Here is a 25,268-nt window from a genome sequence, read left to right on the forward strand (position 1 = left end):
CAACGCAGACACTGCACGGTCCAGCCAAACTCCAAAACCTTCTTTTTAAGGAGAAGCTTCTCCGCTGGGTCCATGGCTGGTCAGATCGTTCTGTCGTGAGAGTGAGGAATGGTGGACCCAAACGCAGAGAGAGGGAGGCAGGCAGGAGCAGCGTTGAAACTCAAAGATTTATTGGACAACAAAGAGGGGAGCAAACAACAAAGGAAGTCCTGAAGGCAACAGGCAAAAAGGTCCAAAGTACAAAAAAAACAAGAACAGGGAATCCAGGGAGCCGAGACAGGAACAGGAACACACAAACTGACCGGGAGGAGATACAAACAGACGGCACCAAGACACAAAACGATCTGACACGAGACAAAGGGAACACAGGGGTTAAATACAAGAGGTAATGAACAAATGAGGAACAGGTGACACAACAGGTGAAACACATCAGGGCGGGGCAGGACAATCAACAAAGGCAAAGAGTAAAACTAGACACGACAGGACAGAAAACAGACTATCAAAATAAAACAGGAAACAGAACAACAGACAGGAAACAAGAAACGACCTAAACACAGAGACTAGACACACAGAACACAGAATACAGGAATTAACGAAAACATATACAAAAAACCAGGAGATAACTAGAACAGAAATCTACAGAAAATACAACCACAGGGAACAAATAAACAATAAAGACAACAGAAATGAACAAACAGGTAACAGAAATAACCTAAAACCATAACAAGCAGTCCACTAAAGTCGTCAAAGAAGGATGCACAATATTTAGGTGGCCTGTAGATAATTAGAAATAAAGGTCGAGAGGGGGACCTTAACTGAAGAGCCACATATTCAAAAGAAGCAAAGTTTCCATAAGCTATTTTACTACATTGGAACGAGTCGTTAAACAAAATGGCGACTCCACCTCCTTTCTTATTCGCTCTATTCTCACTCATAAAACTGAAGTTAGGGGGAGCTGACTCAATGAGAACAGCATCACTGTTATTATGGTCTAACCAGGTTTCAGTTAAAAACATAAAATCAAGATTGTGTTTAATAATAAAATCATTGATTAAAAATGATTTACCCGCCAAAGACCTGACGTTTAGTAAGGCTAGTGTTAGTGTGTTAAAATAGTTATCTGTCTCGTTTTTTGGGACAGGCTGTGGCTGACGAGGAATGGATGCTAAATTTGCTAAGTTGGCAGTTAAGTGCTTCTTTTTCTTACTTAGCGGAGTCACCATTCTTTTTCTATTACCTATCACAACATAGATTGACGAATTGAATACACAGGGCCCAGGCTTGTCCTGGAAAGAGTCATGAGTGCCACTAGGCATGCAGCCTGGGCCCAGCACATATCAGTTAAAGCTTGTTTCATTCTGTACACAAGCATACTTATCAGTCTGTTGAGAAGGAGTTAGCTGCCGTCCTTGAGGGGACAGAGATGCCTGCCGTTTTACTTTCAGTGGTTGATGCTGCGGGCGAGTGATGGGAGATGGTAGTGGGGTAAACTTGGTTCCAGCATCTACCAGCTGCTCCATCCGGTCAGTAAACCCCAACATGTGGCAGGGGGAAACAGGGGAAAGGGTGAATGGGGAGAGCGATGGATCCTCAAAGGCGTCGGTGTTGGTAAGGGGGTTTGAGGAGTGTTGGACGGGTGAAGGGGGTTGAGATTTCTCGTCTCCGCTCTGAGGTCCTCCATGGTCAAATCTTTGCTCAGGTGGGGGCTGTGGTGGATCACTGCCGCACTTTGTTGTGTCTTCCTCTTGTTTTGTTTGTGTTGATTTATCTTGTCCTGTGTCCTTGGTTGAGGGAGCAGATGTGTGGTGCAGAAAGTAAAGTAGGCTAGAGGTGAACAGCTTTACTCCTGGCTTGTTAAGGAAAAGTCCATCTGCTTTAAAAAGATGTCTGCGGTCCCAAAAAATGTTAAAATTGTCAATGAACCGCAGAGAGTGGACGGTACATGTAGTTGAAAGCCATTTGTTCAGTGCCAACAGTCTGCTGAATCTCTCAGCTCCTATTCTGACTGGCGGTATAGGGCCACTGATAAACACCTTCGCGTTTAGGGAGCTAACAGTGTTCAGCAGATTCATAAAGTCACGATTCAGCATTTCAGACTGTTGCTTTACAACATCATGTGACCCTATATGCAGTATAATGTTTTTCACAGTTGGGTGTGCTGCCATGATATCCGGGATTCTTTGGGCTAAGTCAGACACCATGTCTTTGGGAAAACAGAGAATTTTGGTGTTTTTACTGCTTTTTATGTCTTTTACAGCAGAGTCACCCACAATCAGAGTTTGGTGCCCAGTCGTTAGCTTTCCCTGTAGCTTTTTACTTTTTGAATTGCTCTCAGTCCTTACCCTGCTGTGTGACAATGAGACGCAATCCAGGTCATGTCCAGGGTCCTGCAGCAGAGGAGCAAATCTGTTATCCAGTTGCACACTCAGTTGTTGGGTAGGCATTTTGTTGCTAATTCTCCCTTTTGCAGCTGTCCACGGCTGTGTCCTACTGAGTACAGGGGTAGAAGAGGCGCTCTGCCTGGATGGTAATGCAGGCCAGCCGTTCATATCACAAATCTCAGGGCGCTGTGCCCTGCCTGTTAGTCGTCCTTCCCAGGAAAAGGATTTACTCTTAGGCTTTGCACCAAAAGAGTTCCAGGGAGGACTATCACTTGTTGATTTGTTACTTATTCCACAGCCCTCCTGTTTGTCCGTAGTCTTGCTGGTGCTAGTTAGCCGTGTGTTGGCATGCTTCTGTCCATTGTTTTGGGTCAATGGTAAAGTGGTGTCATTCCCACATGATCCGTTCACTTCCAGGTTTACTTCTAACCGTTGAAGTTTGGTTTCCAGAATAACAATCTTCTGAAGGAGTTTGTAGTAGTCCTCCATGGAGAAGGGAGGCATCTTGCTGCTAATTAGCTTTAGCTACAATCACTTTAGGACAGGCTTGAGCTATTGGTAGGCCACGCTCACGCAGAAAAATGTTGAAATATGGCAAAAGCCTACTATTTCTACAAAAAATGTATAGTCCAGTGATTTATAAGTATCCAAGAGCCGCTGCTCATAGTTTTCTCTCAGAGGAAAAGTAAGATTATCAGCAGAAATATGCAAGCAAAGGCAGGAGCAAGCAGCAAAGCATCTGCACTGTAAGAAGCAGGAAGCAGGAGGGCTTCTCCAGTCTTTCTAAAGAGCAGTTTCCTTTCAACCGATTAGCCCTTGTTTCCAGTGAACATTACGCTGATGTCATGACAGATGTTCCCCACACAAGCACACACCAGGTCACCGCTGCTCGCGGAGCTCCACCGCTCTCTCACTATGCAGACAGTGGGAGGATACGCCCACCCGCTACAATTAAGTAGTAGTACAATAGCTATGTCTGTGAACAACACAGAGACATGCGCGCGCCCGCTCTCAGAGCACAGCGCGGCATGGATCAGGCTGACACACATGGACTCGTGGATGTCAAAACTGATATCACGGGGCTACACACTCCAGTTCACCTCCCCCCCGCCTCGCTTTGCGGGCGTGTTGGAGACAACCGTGTTATCCCGGGCGGAATCAGACGCCATACGTCAGAACTACGGAAACTGCTGTCAAAAGGAGCAATTTTCCGCATTCCTCCGGGGGAGGAGAACGAGGGATTTTATTCCCGCTACTTTCTCACTCCAAAAAAGTCAGGCAGGTTACGCCCCATCCTCGACCTGTCCCAGTTCAACCGGTGCGTCATGGAGCGTCCATTCCACATGTTGACTATCAGACATGTGTTGGAATGCGTGCGCCACCAAGAATGGTTTACGTCTGTGGATCTGAAAGACGCATACTTTCACATCCAAATCATTCCCAGGCACAGGAAATTCCTGCGTTTCTTTTTCCGAGGTGCTCATTTCCAGTACAACCGACTACCGTTCGGTTACTCTCTGGCCCCCCGCACTTTTTCCAAGTGTATGGAGACGGCGCTTCAGCCATTACGGAAAAAAGGCGTCAGAGTCCTGTTTTATCTGGACGATTTGCTCATCCTGGCTCCCTCTCGAGAAACAACGGCGCTGCACACTGTGGCAGTTCTGCAGCACCTGCAGACACTGGGTTTCGCCATAAACTGGCAGAAAAGCTCATTGGTTCCCACACAATTGATAGTTTATCTGGGCGTAGTGCTAAACTCGATTGTTATGAGGGCCAGGCTGTCAACACCAAGGCAAGACGCGCTGCTCTCTCTCCTGTCGCGCACCACGCCACGTGCAAAGGTGTCAGCGCTGTCCGTCATGCGCCTTCTGGGCATGATGTCTGCGGGCTACATGGTGGTCCCCCTGGGGCTTCTCCACATGAGAAAAATCCAGAGGTGGTTCCTCCGTCAGCGTCTCGACCCCATACATCACAAGTGGCGAATGCTGACCATTCCTCCTTCTCTGCAGTCGGACCTGTCATATTGGGGGAACCCCCGGACCTTGTCAGCTGGGGTTCCCCTGGGCAAGGTTACGTCATACGTGACAGTGTACACGGACGTGTCCCTCACTGGCTGGGGGGGAATGTGCGAATCACAGGTGGTGGGAGGAGGATGGCCACCCCCCCCCTCTCCCACACATAAACTGCCTGGAGCTGTCCACGGTGCTGAAGGTTGAAACACTTTGCCCCGGTGGTAGCAGGGAGACATGTTGTCGTACAGACAGACAATGTTACTGCAGCAGCGTTCATAAATCGCCAGGGCGGCGTACGTTTGGCCCGGCTATTGGAAATAGCCAGGAGCCTTCTGCTGTGGGCACACAGTCACCTGCTGTCCCTCAAGGCTGTCTACATCCCCGGGATAGTAAACCGGGCGGCAGACCTAATGTCGAGGGGAAGGCTCTCTCACTAGTGTGGAGTGGAAATTGAATCCCACTATTGTTCAGAAGCTGTGGAGCTGGTTCGGGAAAGCGGAGGTGGATCTGTTCGCCTCACGAGAAAACACACAGTGCGCTCTGTGGTTTTCCTTGAGCGCACGGGACAATCCACCCCTCGGCGTGGACGCTTTCTCCCACCACCCCTGGCCCAGAACCCTCCTATACGCTTTTCCCCCGGTCCCTCTGATTCCTCGTCTCCTGGAACGCATCCAGGAGGAGAATCTGTCGGTCATCTTGGTGGCACCGGAGCGCACCAGCGCATCCTGGTTCCCGACACTGGTCCAGCTGGCAATTGCCGTGGCGCGAGGACGCCCTGTCACAGCTGGACGGCGCGATATCCCACCCCCCGGTGATAACCCAGCGACTGTGGGGCTGGCTGCTGAGCGGGAATGCTTGCAGAGGTTAGGCTTGCCTCCTGCCGTGGTGCGCACTATTCAGAGCGCGAGAGCCCACTCCACAACAGCGCGTTATGCGGCGCGTTGGTCCGCTTTCCAGCGCTGGTGCAGGGAGAGGTTAACAGACCCCATATCGTGTCCCCTGCCTCTCGTGTTGACTTATCTCCAAACATTGGTAGATAACGACCTGGCTTCGTCCACAGTCAAAGCCTACGCAGCGGCCATTTCATCCTGCCACGAAGGCTATGGAGAGAGAACGTTTTTTTCGCACCCCCTAGTAAAGCGTTTTTTGAAAGGGGTCAGACGACAAAAACCCGCCGTGCGCTCTCTCACTCCCCAATGGGATCTGGCCCTGGTGCTTCGAGCTCTGGGGAAGCCTCCTTTCGAGCCCTTGGCACAAGCCTCTCTCAGGTTGCTATCCCTAAAAACGACGCTTCTCCTTGCCCTGACGTCAGCCAAGCGAGTGAGCGACTTATGTGCGCTGTCAGTTTCGCAGTCCTGTCTCTCCATTAGAGGGGACGGAGCGCAGCCACCCTACAGCCTAACCCTTCTTTCACACCAAAAATTTTAACAAATTCCTTTCGGTCAAGGGTTTTTTCCCTCCAGGGTTTTTTCCTGCGCCTCATAACAACAACGCGGAGGAGGTTTCCCACCGATTGTGTCCGGTGCGTGCGTTATCACAGTACGTTTTATGCACGGCGGACATAAGGCGGACACAGCAGCTGTTTGTACACTATAGGGAACACTGCCAAGGAGCGGCCCTGTCAAAACAGCGTCTGTCTCACTGGCTGTGTAAAGCTATCACCCAGGCCTATAACACGGAGGGGGCGGAGCCCTCCCAGGGCATCCGGGCACATTCTACAAGGGCGCTATCGACATCAACAGCTCTGTTCAGAGGCATGTCAGTAGCCGACATCTGCGCAGCGGCCTCTTGGGCATCCCCATGCCCTTTCATCCGTTTCTATTTGCGGGATATGTCCGAGCCCTCTCTGACTCACTCGGTCCTATCCTCACTCAACGACTAAGGATGCCCCGTCGTATGTGTGTTCTGTCTGCTGCCGGGTGCCAGGAGGAGAGCGGCGTCCCACATATATGTGTAACCTATGCGTATATATATGTACATATGTATATATATTTGTCGCTATCATGCATCCTCTCTCACTACCATGCACGCCTACAATCATGATATGTGCCACTGCATGTGTACTGCCTGGGGTCCTCCCCCCCCCCCTACCCTGGGTGGCTGGGAAGAAATCGGGCATCCCATAATTATCAATCATGTACTACCCTCACCAATCATGCACGCCTGCCCTCTCGGCTTGAGCTTTACAGCCAGCTAGGCCAAACCATTACCATGGCAGGCTCCGTTACCAAGGTAATGGCTTATCTGATACAGTTTCCTGTCAGTGCATGAGAGAGAGACAAAGGGAGAAAAAAAGTTTAGTCTATGTTCCACTTGTGGCTCTGGATCGCAGGTGGCATTGACTACATCAGCTTCGCCCTAACCCAATAGCGTGGCTTAGAGGGCGAAGCCTATACGAAATAGAACGATAGTTACATTATTGTAACTCCAGATTCTATGAGTATAGGCGTAGCCCTCTAAGATCCGGGCCACCTGCTCCAGTTACATTAGCTGAAGAAAAAGCTTATGTTGGGAGCATAGCAACTAGTCCGCTCTGTTTATATACAGTATTTGCAGACGTAGTTGAAGCCCGAGCGGTACGCTAGGGCGGGAAAGAAAATCTTCACGACTGTGCATGCGCGAAGGGATAAACCCAATAGCGTGGCTTAGAGGGCTAAGCCTATACTCATAGAATCTGGAGTTACAATAACGTAACTATCATTGATGTGATTTGAGTGGTGAGTAGCTTTCCATCTCTGTCTGCACTATTTTTCCCCCAAAAAGGACACAGTGAATAGGGTGGTCAACAGAACTTCAAACCATACTGGACATTTAGTTTTGTGTGGTCTAACTAATAGAACTCCTACCTGATGTCATCACTGGTCTCATCTCTACTTGATGCCATCGCCGACCTCAAGTCTGTCTCATTCACTCCTTACCTGTGTTCTTCTCCACTAAGACATATTGTCAAACAAACATTATGTAATAGATTTTCCATATTAGTTTTTCCATATTAATAATATTAAGAAATGAATCTGTTGGTCAAGTGGCTCCCCCTACACTTCCACCTAATGTTAGACCTACCTGTTGCCTTCCCCTGTCTTTCCTGATCCACCATCCTCATACCTGAATGAAATGAACTCACTGTTAAATATAGCAGCCTAAATTTAATTCTTAAATCAGCCTAGTGATGGCATCAGATAAGACAACTGATGCAGTAAAGTTGTGCTGCTGTTGAAATTACATTCATATTTTGGATTTTAAAAAGTACAACTATGGAGAGCCACATACCTTTAAAGAGAAAGATGTGACCCTGTAACTACAGCTTCCATGTCACCCAACAGATGTAAGTATAGCCTGTATGTCTGAGAGCACAGCTAACATAAACAGCTAATGGTAAAACAAAATGTATTAATGATTCCATGGTAAACCACAGTTATTGCATAAGTTATGTTTTCCAGCTTTTTGTCATTTATTGTGCATGCTACCTTATATTTACCAGTTGTTATTTTACCTTAATAAAATTGAGATATGTCATGCATGGGACTGGTACCATAGGGATTAACCAAAATCTAAATGTAGCTGTCAGCAACAATGGTTTGCATTAAGCTAGCCGTAAAACCTAATTTAGCTGCTAATGTTAGCAAACACTAGCTAGACTGAGAACAGTCTGTTAACATGAATATTAGCAAGCCTCCAAGTTTGGTAGCAAATCTTTGCATGATTCCATGGTAAACCAGAGTTATTGCATTAGTTATGTTTTCCAGATTCTTGTCATTTATTGTACATGCTACCTTATATTTTCAGCTCAGCAACCTCGGTTTTGCATATTCTAAGCTAGCTGTAAACCCCCATTTGGCTGCTACATTCCCAGTGTAAGCAAATGCTAGCTAGTCTGTTTACATGCATATTTACAAGCCTCCAAGCACAGACGTCACACTTTGAATCCTACCTGTTGCCTTTCACCATCCACTTATTTAACTGCTGTCGCATCCCTTGACATGCCATCTTCTTTTCCCTTTTTCTATTTTTAGCCCCCGACAGCTTTTTTGCTTTATCCATCTTTTTTCCATAGATGACAACTCACTACTCGTACCTGCTCGCTCAGCGCTCACGGCGCCCACCCGCCCCCTCTTCTATGTCAACATTCTATGATGGAATCTTATGAGATAGGGCGCCTACTCTAGTCTGTTAGTCCTCTAAAATGTTATATAACATTGAGGAAATGCAGAAATGATTTAGAAATGCACAACAGCAGCTACATATAGAATTTTTTTTATTATTATTATTTTTTACTATGCGCCCCTATGCACCGCTTATAGCGCATACCCACTTTTTGCGCCACTGCCTGTCTAGGAGGAAGAGCGTCAATTCAGGGTCGGTTTAGAATCATTTACGATCATGTAATTGTCTCCATCTGTCGAAAGCCCGACCGAAGTTGACTCATGTTTTTACCCATCGCCTGTCAATCTACCTTTTAGCTTTTAGTTGTTCTTCGTTTAATTTCCTTTTTTTCTGTGATGGCCCTACCCCAGTATCAGTCATAACTACAACAGATAACTTCTAAAATGAAATTAAAATACAATTAGGCCTATATAAAGAAATCTTCTTTTACCTGGCTGGCTTTTCCGGTTTTACACTGTAATCTGTGACCCATCAGAATGTGTTACTGTAGAGCCGGTCTGCCTGCCGTAAATCATTTTGTGACTTTGCAGGGAAAAACTGGACCCGGGAAAAGGCATCAATAAAAACTTTATAAAAATAACGTTCTTTTCACGTTAGTCTCGTTTGCTGTTACAGGTCATTTATTATCATCAGATGGAAAATTGAGCTTCAGAAACATTAAAAAGTTCCTTGTAACTACTTTAATAGAAAGCAGCATCCTGTCTGATAATAAATGCGGCAGGCTATTTTCAACTATAATAATAGGAGAATTATAATTATTACTTGCCATTTGTGAATGAACAATAAGGTTTTCAGAGAATCTGCATTCCTATCTGCCACAACACAATGTAGCCTATATTCAATTTCAAAACTCCACTTTAAATGTAGAGTCTACAGAACAGTGATACCAAAGGAATGTTATTATAAAACAAAACAAAAAATCTCTGTGTGACAGCAATCAGCAATCAGCAGTTTGAAAATGCCAAAATGTCAAAAAATTTGAGGCCATTTTCTGATACTGACGACACTATCCACAGGGAAGATGGTGCTAATGAAAGTTTGGGCAGGGAGCCGTTTTAATAGTTATGCAAATGTCATGTAAGACAGGAAAAGCAATTCACTTTGCCTTTATCCCAGTCTTCAAACTGACACTCACACATTATCTGTAAAAATGCAAATCCAGCGCACTACAGCCATGGAAACAACAAACAAACGAACGGGATCAACGGAGATAGATTCTACCTGACCTAAAAAACCTTGACATGTTTCCAAACAAGTGCATGACCACAGACTTAACAAACCTCGGGTAAATATTGGAGATGTATTTGAAAGATAGAGACAGTTTAGAGCCCAAAAGGATGCCGAGTTGGCCAATTTCCTCCTGAACAGGTAAGCATTAAGCTTCAGGCTAATGTATCACGGCTACTAGGAACGGGCATTTGCAGTAATTTCAACATTTGTGTACTCACACTGAAACATGCAATTTAACTTTGGCAAAACAACCGTGTAGCCTGTTCAGCGGCCGTGAGTAATTTTAAGCCAAGAAATTTTCGGGTAGAGAGGACCGTGAGTTTGTGGTGTTTTTTAGCGGTTGTTGGCGTAATTTTAAGCCGAGAAAGTGTGTCTGTCAGTCGGGTAGAGAGGACAGTGAGGTCATGATGTTTTAGCGGTTGTTGCAGTAATTTTACGGCGAGATAGGCTGGCTGTCAGTCGGGTACAGAGCTCCGCGTGGGCATGGGCTTTTATGACTATCAATATAGCCAGCATCTTAAGTTAGCTACTCCGCTGCACTGTGGAGTAATGTCTGGCTATGTGAGACAAGTGTCTAGCAACATTGTTGGATGCTGCGTTCTCAACCTGGCAACCCCGTGAACTTTGGGTCCGGGTAGGAGGGGGCGGGGGAGACGACTCTCTCCAGTATTTTGAATTTGGACTGCAGTAACTACTTTAAACGCTAGCTGTCAGTATTACATATTGCACCTTTAACTCTAAAGCCCTATTCGCATGGGATTAGAATCATCCTAAACCCTCGTGTGATTTAGAAATCACCCCCCACATGGGAGTTTCGTGTGGTGCATTCGAACTGGATATACGAAGCCTGTGATTTTACTCAAATACGACCAGGGCTAGGCCACTGCACCGCACCATATCCGTCATTGCGAAAGAAGGATAAAAGACGCACAGGAAACAAAAACCTTGAAAGAATTATATACAACCCCGTCAAATCACAGGCATGTTGATTTACACGGGACTAATATTATCACAGGACCTCAGTGTTGGGCGAAATATGGTAGGTCATTTGCGGGGGAATTTTGACTTTACAAATTACAGACATGGCCGCTTCGCACGGGATTAAGATCACAGACAGCCTCTGTAATTATTAGAAATAACTAAAGGTCACCAGGTAATACTAACCCCGTGCAAATAGGGCTTAAGAAGTGTAGAAAAGCTGGATCCTCATGTCCAGTTTTGTAGGTAGACAGCAAGCTGGTAAGTTTGAATATATACTCTCCCTAAATAGGTTGGTATACAATAACAGTTGGCACTGTGGACAACGTCTGTTGTGCAAATACAACCAGCTCATTTATAAACTATTTACCATAAACTGCAGATATTAATGTAGCCTAATTATGGGGTTCATTTTACCTGCAGCTCATGTTCTTTGGCCTCAGTGGAAAGTTCTCCTTTTGGTACATGTCCCTCCTCTATTTAGACTTGCACTGCTCATCGACAAGCAAACCAAGGCCTGTAAACAGAAGTTACATGGATTAGTTTACAGGCACACACAGTCTATTATGCTTTAAATGTCAAATTTGAGGCGAGTAAATCGAAACTGAGTTAGCGTATCTGCCAGTACATTTGCTATAATTTACCATCTCTGGTCTTTATCCCAGAAAATATGAAGAAAAAAAAAATTGGTACAAAAACGTGAACAAAGACGGTGTTGTGTGATTTTACGGCACATACTGGCTGCCATTGTTCTCATTTGACAAATCAAGCCGAACTAAACTGTCAAGATTTTTTTTCCTAAAGAAAAGAAAAAAGAGAAGAGTTCACTGCTCGGTGTAAATGTGCCATAATTCCCATACGTCCTGTGTCTAAAGAATCACAGACACTTTGACTTACAGAGAAGACAGCATAACAACAAATGTTGTAAACTATTCATGAAAAAGAACTTTTAAGTACCTACATCACCACAGCTACAAATGTGGGTCATATTAGGCTAGATGCCAGTTAGCAGAATTTGTTAACTCCTTTTATGTGTCCATCATGTCCGTGTTAGATAGTTTCAGCTTCTTCCTCTAATCCCCTGACATATGTATTGCAAGTTTTTTATTGACAGTTTCTCCTGTTTTGGTGACACAGCTAATCTGATACCGCTGTTCTTTTATACCTGACAAATGTGCTAATTGGCATCAAACCTAGTATGACACACCTCTGTAGTTGAGGTGTTTTCAATAATTTGAGTCTACCCCTGCACAATATTAGACTGCTCATATTACTGCTGTTTTGCTATGCAGACAGAATTCTTGTTTTAGACAGTAACTCAAAATTAGTTATTGTTTTGTAATTTTTCTACAATGTATATGCAAAATAGAGTAATAAGAGCAACCTTTTTGGTACACCTTTTAATATAAGGTGACCAAATACACCAGCATGATGGCCATAGAAAATACCACAGAGGTGAATCAACACTGCTCTGGGAGCACAAATAAAACATTTTGAGCTCCAATAAAGTAGCATTTATCACAGGGCTATTGTATTGGAACGTCTTTTGTTCCCACATCCTGAAGGTGAGCAGTATAGTTCACCATGGGAACACATGTGTCTATTTAACACAATAAAGAGGACGCTAAAAGACTTGCAGCCTCGTTCCTAATGAGCCTTGTAAGACCTCACGCTGTTTGATGTCCAGGAGTGTTTCATCCAGCTCAGACACTGTCTCCATTGCCCCCTAACCCTCTCTTTTTAAGGAGGAGACTGGCAGGCTGGCACCCCTCTGCCCTGTGCCTGCCACCCACCAGGCCTGACCATGTTCTCCATTTCATTTACCTTATGCTCTGCTCCTCTGCCAGTCCAGGGCCAGAGGCCAAAACGCAGACAGATATGTACCTGCAAGGGTGCATCCCTTGGGATTAAAGCAGGCAGTTAATTGTGTTTGCATTTTGACAGGGTGTTTTTAATTTTAACTGCCAGCATGGGTTTGTTCAGGCACTCTCTCTGGACCTCTGTCTACTGTGACCTATCATCGCCATATGGTCACAGTTCCCACAGCTCACTACTGATGGAACTGCTGGCACTAAAAGAGTCATTTAACCTCTGTTGATGCTATATCAAGGTTTTATTGTGCTGTATATAGTCTGAATTCTCATCCCCAATTGTTTGCCCTTTAAATGTAATTTGACACAATGTTCCAACAGACAGGATAGGAATTTTTGTTAATGACCATTGTTTTGTTGTTTGTGTTTTTGACTCTCAGTTTTCCTCTTTTCATGTATTTGAGCACCATGAAAACTTGACAGATTTTATACCATTGTTCTAAATCTGAGGACTTTACAGTTAATAGAGTGAGTTAACTTCCTACATCCAATGTTTTCCCGTTTTCTTCATGAGATTAGGTTGGATTTAATAGAAAAGGGTTGTTTTTACAGTAAAAGGCACATAGCTGTTTTGTTATTAAATTGGCTTGTTAATAGACTAAACTCTACTTTTCAACATGTTTTATGTTGTTTGCATTGTATTCATCTCATTTCCTGATAAAATATTATATATATACATATATATAATATTTTCACTTATTTATTTATTATTTTCATAATATTTTCACACGTATGCATATAGCCCCCTTCCTTTTCATATTCACATTCACTGTCAAATCACAGTAACTTCCTGACAGCTACCAGCTCCTCATTACCCCCTCTTACTTTTTAACTACACTAATTATCACTTATTTTTGTCACAGCAAAAAGTATCAAACAGAATATCAATTTGTGTGGCAGGAAGGGTTTTAGCCTCAGATACCAAAATGCCAAATGTTTGCTGCCTATTAGCTAGTTGAGTAGTTGTAGTTTAGTGCCAAGTGGAAAGGTGAACTAATGTGATCAGTTAGCTGTGCTGTTAAAGGTGTTATCAGGAATTACATATTAAACTCAGGTTGTATTGTTTGTTTGTTTCGGAACACTGCCACAAAATACAGTCACCTCCCAGGCATAAATTTGGGGTGGCAGTAGCTCAGTCCGTAGGGAGTTGGAGTGGGAACCGGAGGGTCGCTGGTTCAAATCCCCGTACAGAGTGTGGATTGGTAGCTGCAGAGATGCCAGTTCACCTCCTGGGCATTGCCAAGGTGCTCTAGAGCAAGGCACCGTAACCCCCAACCACCCAGGGTGCTGGTCCAGCACTGGCAGCCCACATACTCTGGCATCTCTCCATTTGTGCATGAATAGGTCCTGAGCTTGTGTGTGTATTTCAGGCCTGTGTGTAGTGATTTTGAACAAACAGAGTGTAAATTGTAATTTCCCTACTGGGGATCAATAAAATGTATGAATTAAATGAATTAATTAATTGACTACTGTGGAATAAATACGCAAATTAGCTTCTCAGTCAGAACCCCTATCAGCCCTTACTTATTTTCTATGTCAAGTGGGAGTTTCACAGAATAGTCGACTATTTGAATATTCAACCATTAAAACTACTAATCGATGTGGCGCATTATGAATATTCGTACATCTGTGGTTTTAACATGGTGCGGTAATGAAGTAGTGACAATGTATCAGATATGCATGTAATTATGCAAGATATGGAGCAGGGGGCGGTGTGGGTAAACAAGTCATAGTTCTGTGTGACTTAAGACACTACATTGCAAGGCGGTTAAGCAGCGGCATTTTTTGAATGCTAACCATGAGTGCAAAATGAGGATAATAAATTATGACTGTAGCAACAGCGAGTAACTGTCAGTTCATCAGGAATACACAGATGCTGGATATATTTTACATTTTTGCACTTTCATTATGGAGTTTAATTGTGTTGAGTAGGCTAAGTTTTTGTAGTTCCGGTGCCCCCGGAGGTTCCGCCGGATGTCCCCTTGTTTTAGGCCAGATGTCCCTCACCTTTCGATTTCTTTGTGTTGGCATTCTAAACTCCGGGTTGATTCGGGAAATATCCTCCATCCGACAATCAAATGATGTTAATCGTTTTTTTGAGTAACATTCTCATCACACACTCGACAGCTAATTTAAATTACAGAGCTTGCCTCTCTATGTGCACATGTTCCACCAAAACAAGTTTCTTCCCGAGGCTATTTTGCAGCGGCACCATTGCCAAGACGATTGTGATTGGTTTAAAGAAATGCCAATAAACCAGAGTCACATTTGTCTCCTATCCAGGAATGTTGTGTGGTCTAGCCTTGTCTCGCTTTGGCAGACCATCCACACACTGCGGAGCGGAGGAGGGTCTGGCTACTCCACGCAGCATTCCGGGGTAGAAAAAAGTGCTCTGGTTTATTGGCATTTGTTTTAAACCAATCACAATCGTCATAGGCGACCCTTAACTCTGCACAGAGCCACTGTAAAATTGTTGTGGGAGTGAAAACTCAGATTGGACAGATAGTCTAGCTAGCTGTCTGGATTTACCCTGCAGAGACCTGAGGAGCAGTTAACCATAGTCCTCAGAAATCCATTGGAGTTTAAAATTCCAACACAAAGAAAGCGGAAGGAAACGGACATACATGCATTAGGCAGAAATGTTTCTGTTTTTTTTGTATTACATTTTGTTTGGCTATTATTTGTCTGGAGAACACTAGATTTATAGACTAGAAAAAGAAAAAAAAGATATCTCTTGGTTTCAACTACTTCTGCCCATTATTCAATGAAAATGATGATGCTTCCAAGTCTTCTGTGAGAAGATACATTATCTATTGAAATCTCTACAAGTCAAATGGTGTTTTTGCAAAGTCAATGTATCAGCCAAGCAGAGGAGCAGACCTACTGGGAAGGGGAACAAAGTGAAATGATTGACCTCGCTAATGTTAAATTAGTAAACACAATAATAAGACGGCAGAATTCCCAGAGTAAACAAGAAGCAATAGAACAAGTAATGCTCTTTTCTTCCCTCATTCTTTTTTATCTGTGTATTTTATCTGAGAAATCAAGCAAGTCTCACTGCTTCTCTACTAAGTTCAACAGGTTAAAAAAAAAAAAACAATTACATTTTCAGTTGAAGCTGTTTTCTAAAATAGCACTACATTGAAACTTCAAAAAAAACATTTGGAAGGATTATCCATTTAAAACACATCACATACAATACTAACATGTTTAACGGGTACACTGTAAGTATTTTCCATGCGGTTGTTGCTGAACAGTCGAGAACACTTTGGTGATTACCTCATTCATTGTCTATGTATTTGTAAGGTGGCAAAATAGTGTGCCATATTCTATGCAATAATGACCTACGTTGTGCTGTAGTTGAGAAATAAATAAATAAATAAACACTGTAAAAATAAGGAAAAGCGTTTTCACAGCTTGTGATGTTGCCATTGCTCTCCTGCTGTTTTCAATTTGAAAAGGCTCTTACATGAAGTTCAATAAAAGCTTTTCTTCAACTTGTGTGGTCTTCTGTACAGTTGCCTTTCAGAAAGGAAGTGAATAGCAAGCACAGGAACACCGTTACCTGTCAGAGTTTATCCTGGTAATAAATTCAAGTTATTATTATTGCTCAGTCAAACAGGAAAAAGAGAAAGTAACAAATGTATCTTTTTGTACAAAATTGTAGGTGGACTGTTGTGTCTCTGTATGAGACATCACAGTAAAACTATGCAATATTATGCCTGCTGGTTTAATCAGGTATCAGATACTCTGTTACATATAATGAACGTGCATGCATAAATCTACAAATGAGAACTTTAAGATACCCTGTGGTGTTTTATTGTAAATTAACAAAGAAGTATTTATGTAAACTGTTTTTCACCAAAACATATTTGTGTGTATCCCTGTGGTCTGACAAACATTTGAACAGCTATTTCTTTTTATATTTCAGAGCTTTGGAACATTTGCATCACCAACTGTCAATCAGTGGAGTAGCAGGAACAGGTATCACATCTCCCTCCATACTCATGCATGTGTGTCAAAACAGGGACCCGCTCACTCCATAGCGCTACTAGTGGTCAAAAACTCCACAGAGTACCTTTAACTGACGGATAGCAAACAGCCAACTCTTTTCAAAAGCAGGTCTTGTTTTATTTACAGTTTACACTAATGAATATGTCTGTCAGGTATTAAACTTTATTTTTAATGAGGGATTGAAATGTCTGTTTTTGTTTGTAATACAGTTTCTGTCCCATTGCAAATTCTGCTGCAGGCGTACTTTAGCTCTCAGTCTTCAAGAATTAATTTAGTTTGTTTTTTTGGTAAATAAGGAGAGTGGGGAAACACTTGGGGCGTCAAAACATCCTGAATACACAGATGTTTACTCTCTCTTAAAATCGTACCACAGTGGCATCTTTTTGAAAATTCCCTGCAAGGTCACCCATGAAATGGTATTTCATTCTCTGCCAACTGAAGAGCATTCTCATCTTGGCATAGGACATAATTAAACTGTGCGCGACATCAAACACATTTCATTTTGCTTACTCAGTATGAAAATGGGCTCTCCAAATCACATCACTACTGTCAACCCGAAAAACACATAAACATGTGCCCACACACCCACACTTCATTAAAGTATAATGCACTCACACACACTAAAACATGCACACCAGCCTCCCCCTCACCTGCTCACATACAGAAGCACCAGCATTACCAGCACCCCTACTGTACCAAAACCCAGCTCTAGCACACTTCACTGACTTCCCCACAGTGACACACTTGCTCTAAACAAATTACTCTTTATGTACTCTGTGGTTTCTTTGTTCATAACATGTTAGGAACACTACAAAATACTTTCATCAACATACAGTATGTTGTCTTAAATATGTACAACTCGAACAATAAAACTGATTCTAATGAATATATGCTGAATGTAATTTATATTTTGTTTGGGATTAAATCAGCTCCAGACTAAATGTGATGTAAGCACTACTTTTTGACTGGTTCTTGGACAATTTTATCCACAGCCTTTTATCTCACTTCAAATAGTAATAATCAAACTTTCTTGACGTGGAATAACAAAAATTTGCATGAAATCCAAGTGGTTGCAGGAGGGACTGAGATTTGTGACAGAGAGGCACATAACAACACAGAGACTGGGAGGCATGCTCAGTCACTGGTCTCACACTGTACCTCAGCACATCATCCATCCGGGGTATTTTGCAACAGTCTGATACTAGTTGGACAAAATTTTGCCAGCGGATCTGCCGTACGTAAGTGTGGCTTGACAGTGATATCATCGCATTCACTCAAGTTAGAGACTGCAGATGGAACAGATACCTGCTGCCTTCAGATGGCTGTCACAGCAATTAAGTGAATTACACATATTACCAAATAGAAATGTTTGAATAGCATCATAAACCAGCAAACAACTTCAACTTTTTAAGTGAACTCAGGGTGATTAATCAGCATCATTTAGGCTATGATGTCTGAAGGTTGGCATATATGCAGATCAACCACACTTATTTATCATTGACCATGGTTATTGATACGGCTTTTTATCGATTAATGCTTTAACCCTCTGAGGACAAAAGACGTACCGGCGCACTCATACTCAAAAAGCGATATTACATAATTTTATATTAGACATTTATTTACTATTTCATTTATTTACGCTACTTTTTTTTAATCCAAAACTTTTGATCACACAAGATGTGTGTGACTTGAACATCTCACAATTACCAACAAAACATACAGCGAAAGACCATGCAAAACATTTCAGACCGTCCTGCCAACCTGTATACATTTTAACATCAATGTACGCTGTAACGATTTTTCACTATAAAGTCGCTGAAAGCTGCTGCTGTTTCAATCCTGTCGGCTGTCTGCAGCGGGCGGGGCTGCAGCTCAGTTCCCCCTGCGACTGACGCGCGCACACACACACAAACACACACGGTGGATGCAGGATAAACCGCAGATGAGATGTACAGGATGACCTAAATTGAGGACAGCTACGTTATTGTAGGTGCAATGATAAGTTAAAGTCCAGTAAGTACTTTATCAAACCGTATGAATGTGTCCCAGGCCAGGATAGGAAATTAACTAACAATGTAAATATCAACAAGCTACTGACAGTGCCAGATATGTTCATATTTGATTCATTCAATAAATTATTATTTTTTGTTTTAAATCCACCAGCCATTTTCATATTATACCAACATTTGCAGCATCCTGAGACTTTTTGGTAAGGTTCCTAGAAAATCCAGCCCAGAGTAATTCATTAATAGTAATAATTATTATTCTCCCCAAAACAAGTTTACTTTTTATTTTTAAAGAACTATAGAAAAAAATGTTTAACTTTTTTTGCAACTTTCACTGTCTATGTGAATCCCTATGCAGGATTATCAAGGCTGGCCCCCCTACTACAGCACGTGATGACGGCGCAATGTCCAAGAGTAGGCTACCATCAATAGGACAGGATAGGATCATAGAGACACAGCAATTCCTGTTTTTCACCTTCATGAGGCAAAAAAAACTGGCTGGTAAAAAGTTACTGTGGCAGGTGGATTTTTAAATGGATAGGTGGATTTTTAAATCTTTTTTTTTAAATCCACCTGCCACAGTGGCTGGTGGTCAAAAAAGTTAACTTCAGGCCCTGCCCACAACACCCTCTGTCCCTCTGTGTGTTGCAAGGTTACAGGGCTGCCAACTTTTCAGAAAACCTTGGAGTTAGATTTGGTGGGGCCAACCAAAATGTTGCAGCGTACAAAGCAATTTCTTTTGGCTCATTCAGCATCATTACCGTACACCAAAAAAAAAAAAAAAAAAAAGTTAAGTTAAGTTAAATTAGCATTGGTCTACCAAAGGGATCTACTAGGACCACTGAAATTCTGAAGAATGAGAACCACTGATTTACATAAATTCTAATTCTTCAAAACTAAATAAATAGAAATAACCATTTTTTTGGACACCAGGGGGACTGGTGGCCAAAGACCAAACCAAAAACCAACCAAAAATTAGGTTAGGCAGTGAGGGAAATTCATTCTTCAATCAAGGCCTTTCCCCACCACAAGGTCCAGCAGAAAATAGACTAGAATAGAATAAAAAAATACCAACAGCAAGACAAAAGCCACAGCATGGCTCATTTTGTGCATGTGTTATATCACAGCCTTTCTCAAACTTTGTGCCAAGGCCCAGTAATGTTTGGCCCTCATCCTCTGTGCCCCACTTACGTAATTTTTTTGGAAAAGAGAGACTATTTGTTCATTTTATGAAACATTTAATGAATTATTTACAGTTACATTTAGAGATGCACAGAGGTTAGAGAACAATAGTGGCCCAAAGTTTCCCAGTATCTGCCCCCCTGGTGAGCTGGCACAAACATCTGGACCAGTCACAGCTGCATGGACTGGCAACCCAATGGCATAGGTTTTGTTTCCAGATTTTGTGAGGAGACATATAATTTTGTAGCCTGGTCCTACCGGACTCTGTCTGGCCACTCTCCATTGACAAGTGTTAACTTCCTTGAAGGTGGGTACTCTGTTGAAGTTTAAAACTATTGGATCTGCCCAGAGCCACTCTGGATCTGCAATAACCAATCGCTAACGTTTGATCGTGACGTATGTCATGCGCATGTGCAACAAGAGGGGAGACCGACAACAACAATTGGCTTATATTTAGCATTAACATCGCTAGCGTTAGCCTTAGCCAACTCCTTAACCACTAACGGAGTGAGCTGGAAAAACTTTTCCCGAACTCCAAGGGGAGGAGGGCCACAACATCATGGCCACCAACAAAATTCAGCAAAGATTGTTCTTGCTCGGGCTTTAACTTATATTCGGCAGCGTTGCCACAACGGACCGAATGGCAACTTTTTCTAATATAAAGCTCAGCGCAAATTCTTTCAGGAAGACGACAATAACCCAATCACTACTCTTTCTTCTTAAATCAAATCAGCTGTTTAGAGGCGCTACTTTTGGTTAAACCAATCAGACTTTGCTATGAAATTCAAGGACCAATCACAGCATTACAACTCTGCTTTAAATCTGTTCTCTCCCTGTGCTGTCAGCTGTCGTTTCAGGCAAAGTGCTCAACCCTCCACCTCTGCTGCCGCCTCTGGTCATCGTTTTTCTTCCGGCTGACCGCTCCGTTGCCTCTTCGGTCTGGTCTCCGGACTCCTTCTCCGCCGCCACCAGTGTCTAGACTCCATCAGGGGTTATGTCCTGTTTCTCTACCCCTTTAAAATAGTATTAATACGATGGAGTCTAATCTCCAAAACTCTGTACATTTTATTATGCAGTTGTACAATAAATCTCTCCTGATTGAATTAACGTTATCTCTGCTGAGTCAACACACATGTAAGCCTAATTTACTCTTCCCTCCTTTTTTGCGTCTTTTGTTGGGGAAGTAACATCTTTAAATGTGCATGTGGCGCTTATTCATGTGAATCATACATTCATTCATTTTAATTAATTTATAAACCCCTGGACTTCAATAGCTCAGATGTGTTTCAGCAAAATTTCTGCTCATGTTTACAACTTTGTGCACATTCAAAATTTAACTCCTCCCATCTGTGTTCTCCGAGATTTGGAGAGTTGTAATAAAAGTCTGCTGCATGTTATTGCTCCGCTGATATGGTAGTATCTCATTCAGACCGTCTGACAGACACAGAGGCCCATTTGGGTCTCTGGTCTCTGACAATGTTTAGAGAACGCTGCTCTTCATCGGAGGTAGAGCACAAATGCAACGCGTCACTGCCCACAGCATAGCAAGTCCACTAGAATTAACTGACTGTATATACTCAAAGCATACATACCTGAAGCCGGAGAAATGCGGGGGGAAATGCGCCTGGGATGGCTTGTGAATTAGCATCGCAAATGTGAGAAAATTTCGAAAATTCCACAGGCAGGGAGCACTCTTGAACCCCCTCACCGTCTCTGAAAGCATAACTAGTCGATCACGAGTGGCTCAACAGGTAGATCTATAGATAAACTCATCTTTCAGGCATTTGACCGACCGGGTTGACACTCCAGCATGAAAAATCGGGGGTGTGGCGTGTAAGCCTGTGAAACCAATCAAATGCATGCGTCTCACAGCCAATGCGTGAGAGTTGGCAGCCCTGAGGTTAACACTCCGACCAAGTGAGAGGCTGAGGAAATATTGCACAAGCATTTGCACAAGCATTAAGGGCACCTCTGGCACTCAGAGTTGTGATAGATAAACAACTACACTTACAGAAAGATCACTCTCCAGCCCGCGAGAGATTCACAGACTGCACAGAACCAACAGATGACTTTAAACCTGGCATCCCCTATTGCTTCAGATGGCTTTAGCTGTGGCACTTAGCCACCTTTCAAGAGGCAGGCCACATCATGTCAACTGGCTGGCTTAAATGGTACATTTAACATCTTATGAATGTGTTAAAGGCACAATACCTTATCCAAATGTAGCCAGGTGAAAAAAGAGAAACCCCTACAGATACATTCTCTGTAATTCCAGTCTTGCTGTTCACACCAATTTCAGACAGCAGGGTGACTAGTTTTACTCGCAGCAAGAGCCGTGTAGTTAGAGATTAGTTGGAAACAGGAAATGAAGATCTTTTTTTGCACATTTCTTTTACAAAAGGGATTCTGGTGATGCTGAGGGTTTAATAATGCTGATACAGATAGGGCGGTAGACAAATTAATTATTATTTTTTTGTTACTTACGTATTTGTGTTAAACAGATGTGTTGAGCTAAGCTGTTCCGTTAGATGGTTTGTTACACAGAACTATCTGAGAAGCCATCATTGAAAACTGAAAACGGCAGGCACATGTTATTAAAAAAAAAAAAAAAAAGGTGAATTGGATGAACCATCTGTCTATCAAACTCTTGCCGAAGCCAGTCGGGAGAAGTTCTGATATAACTGATGCAATTGCTGCATCTACGCTAACCTCTTTAGGAGCCGCCATTGTTGCACTGAATGAACAGTCGCCCAGCACACACACCTACCTCATAGGACGGCAATTGTCCGGGCCTCGGTGGCTCGGACCCCAGCGCGTTTTACTTGACAAGATGGATTTGTGTGATGATCTCGTGATATCGCAAGAATCCAGCGGCCCTGCAAGGTAAGTGTTTAGCAGGAGTAGGAGTGGTTGGAGAAATTTATCAAATTCTGAATCTATTTGAGTGTTACTAGAGATATTGTATAGTGTGAAAAGTGTTCCAAAGTTCTTTTTGTTCTCTTTTGTAGAGGTGCCACTGCCATATTTTCATCTTATTTTGACTGTAATTTGACTATTGTCAGCGTGTTTTTGCCATAGTTAAGCTCCATTTCTGCCTTTTAATTAGATCCATTCTGACATTATTTTTATACTGATTTTTGAAAGCCATTTATTTTTTGTAATAATTTAGTTATTTTGATTTTATTTGTTTTGTATTTAACTAAAGAAAATATTGGGGGAAACTAAATAAGCAATCCTGGCAAAAGCAGAAGACAATGACAAATGTTGATTTCACAGGCTTCACAAATTAAGCAAAAGCGTATCTCAACCTCCATAATTAAAAATACTGAATTAAAACAACAACAAAACTGATTTGAATGTGTTACGGTACATCAGCTAACAATAGACAACAGTGAAGTCTGAGTTACTTATGTTAATAGGCATGCATTATACAACAGCATCCGGGCTGACTGCCACTCAGGAAATTACTTTTGTTTTACTGTACAGTGCAACAGTCAACAATTAACATGTATGTCACAATCTATTTCATTATACGAACTATGGCGCATTAAAATGTATGCAAGAACCACTTCCCAGTGTCAGCAGAGACTTTATATCCCTATCTCTATCTCTGTTACAGTGTCCTACATGTGTGTGACATAACTGTAACAGAGACCTTGGGAGCAGTTGAATAAGGCTGTGTGAACATGTGTCAGTTGAATCTCTAATGGGAACACCATGCTCCTAATATACAGTCCATCTGTAGCCTGCACAATGAATAACAACAGCTCTTTGCAATATTGACTCCTCCCTTCTCCCCCATTTTATTGACTATGCCTTTGTCCTTTGTGGTAAAAAGTCCTGTAGGAAACATTCCATTACTGCATTACAGGTGTGTTTGTGTGTGTGTGTGTGTGTGTGTGTGTGTGTGTGTGTGTGTGTGTCGGGGGGGAGGGGGGGGGAGGGGGCTGGCTCTCCTGTCACATCAGCTCTTTATTATTCATTAGCATCTTTCTTTTCCCAGTGTAAAAGGACCTTGATAAGCTATATTTATTAATACACTAACCTTTTTAAATATTTCCAAGAGCTCTCCAACAAAGACCTACCTGGCATACCTAATACCTAATCTTTGTTTCATTATTCAGTCCTCATGCTCTCACTTCTCACTTAAGATGCAATACATGAATTGAGCCTCCACACTTCTTTGTCTTTCTATTTTACTATCTCCCTCTGTCTCTGTACTTGTCCCCGTCCCTCGCTTACACTATCATTTCATTATTTAGGTTTTCATGCAGGCATTTTTTTTGGTCTCTCTTTAATGTTTTGCATTAGTGCTTTCTTTCTTCCTTCTCCTCTCCCTCCAGTCTGCCCTCTTTTTCTCTGGCTTTCTCTCATTCAGGAGTCCTTGCCTCTGCAGACTGATCCCTTAGGGCAGCCTACTGATTAGTGCAGTCACCCCCCCCCTCTCCACCAGCAGCTCACCTGTCCACATTCTTTTTCTTTTTTTATTATTATTTATTGCACTGAGGTTGTTGTCACACTATGTACTGCTCTATAAAAGAAAATAAGAAAGATAGCATGATCTACTATGCAATGACACTACATGCAATACCACAAGGTACATCAGGCCACTGAAATCACAGGAAATCTCATAGATAGGGCTGGGTATCATTTGAAATACTTTGCAATACTGAAATAATGAAAGACAATACTGACACAATGTATCAGCGTTCCGGCTGCACCGCGAATTTGTTCCGTGCTCCGCCACGCGCCACACCACACTGGGAGCGTCTCAGAAGCGGAGTGTCTTGCTGCCCGACTAGCAGATTTTATTGTCTCTACAAGTACTTTACAGAACAATCACATTATAAGCTAGTAACTACCTTCTACTCCAAGCACTCCTGTAATTAAACTCCATGCCTTCTCTTTTCTGGTGTTGTCCTTAAAAAAAAAGATCTGTGGTGTCTATTATGTTTTTCCACCTCCAAGATGAATCTCACGTCATCCATGGTGTTGTAGAGGAGACATACACGATATTATTTTTACTGGATGTCCTCCGGAACACAGCGCGACGCGCCTGGTGGAAAATAGGGGCGACTCTCCTATCAATTTGCTTATAGGATAAGTATATACAAAAATCTTTGTTTTTCGTTTAAAGAAATAGTTTGACATTTTGGGAAATAAGCTTATTCACTGTCTTGAAGAGAGTTCGCTGAATGTTCGCTATATATGATACTACAGCTAGCAGCCAGTTAGCTTAGCTTTGCGTAAAGACTGGAATCAAGGGGAGACAGCTATTCTGGCTATATCCAAAGGTAAGACACCTACCAACACCTCTAAAGCTCATTTATTAACACAGTATATATTGTCTGTTGAATATTTACGATAAAAAACAGACACATTGTGTGTTATATCGGTTTATGTGGCAGATTTGGCGTGGAGCAGTAATTT

At 42.6% G+C, this 25,268-nt stretch overlaps 1 long non-coding RNA gene across 1 annotated transcript; it reads right to left on the bottom strand.

Moving 5' to 3' along the window:
* On the bottom strand, positions 1–10,950 carry LOC116054769. Its single transcript, XR_004106135.2, has 3 exons — positions 10,753–10,950; positions 9,150–9,155; positions 1–11 (listed from the first exon to the last, which is right to left on the bottom strand). It is a non-coding gene; the product is annotated as an uncharacterized LOC116054769 (long non-coding RNA).
* Positions 10,951–25,268: the final 14,318 nt, after the last annotated feature.

This window comes from Sander lucioperca, chromosome 3 (genome assembly GCF_008315115.2).
Source record: "Sander lucioperca isolate FBNREF2018 chromosome 3, SLUC_FBN_1.2, whole genome shotgun sequence".
Taxonomy (NCBI): domain Eukaryota; kingdom Metazoa; phylum Chordata; class Actinopteri; order Perciformes; family Percidae; genus Sander; species Sander lucioperca.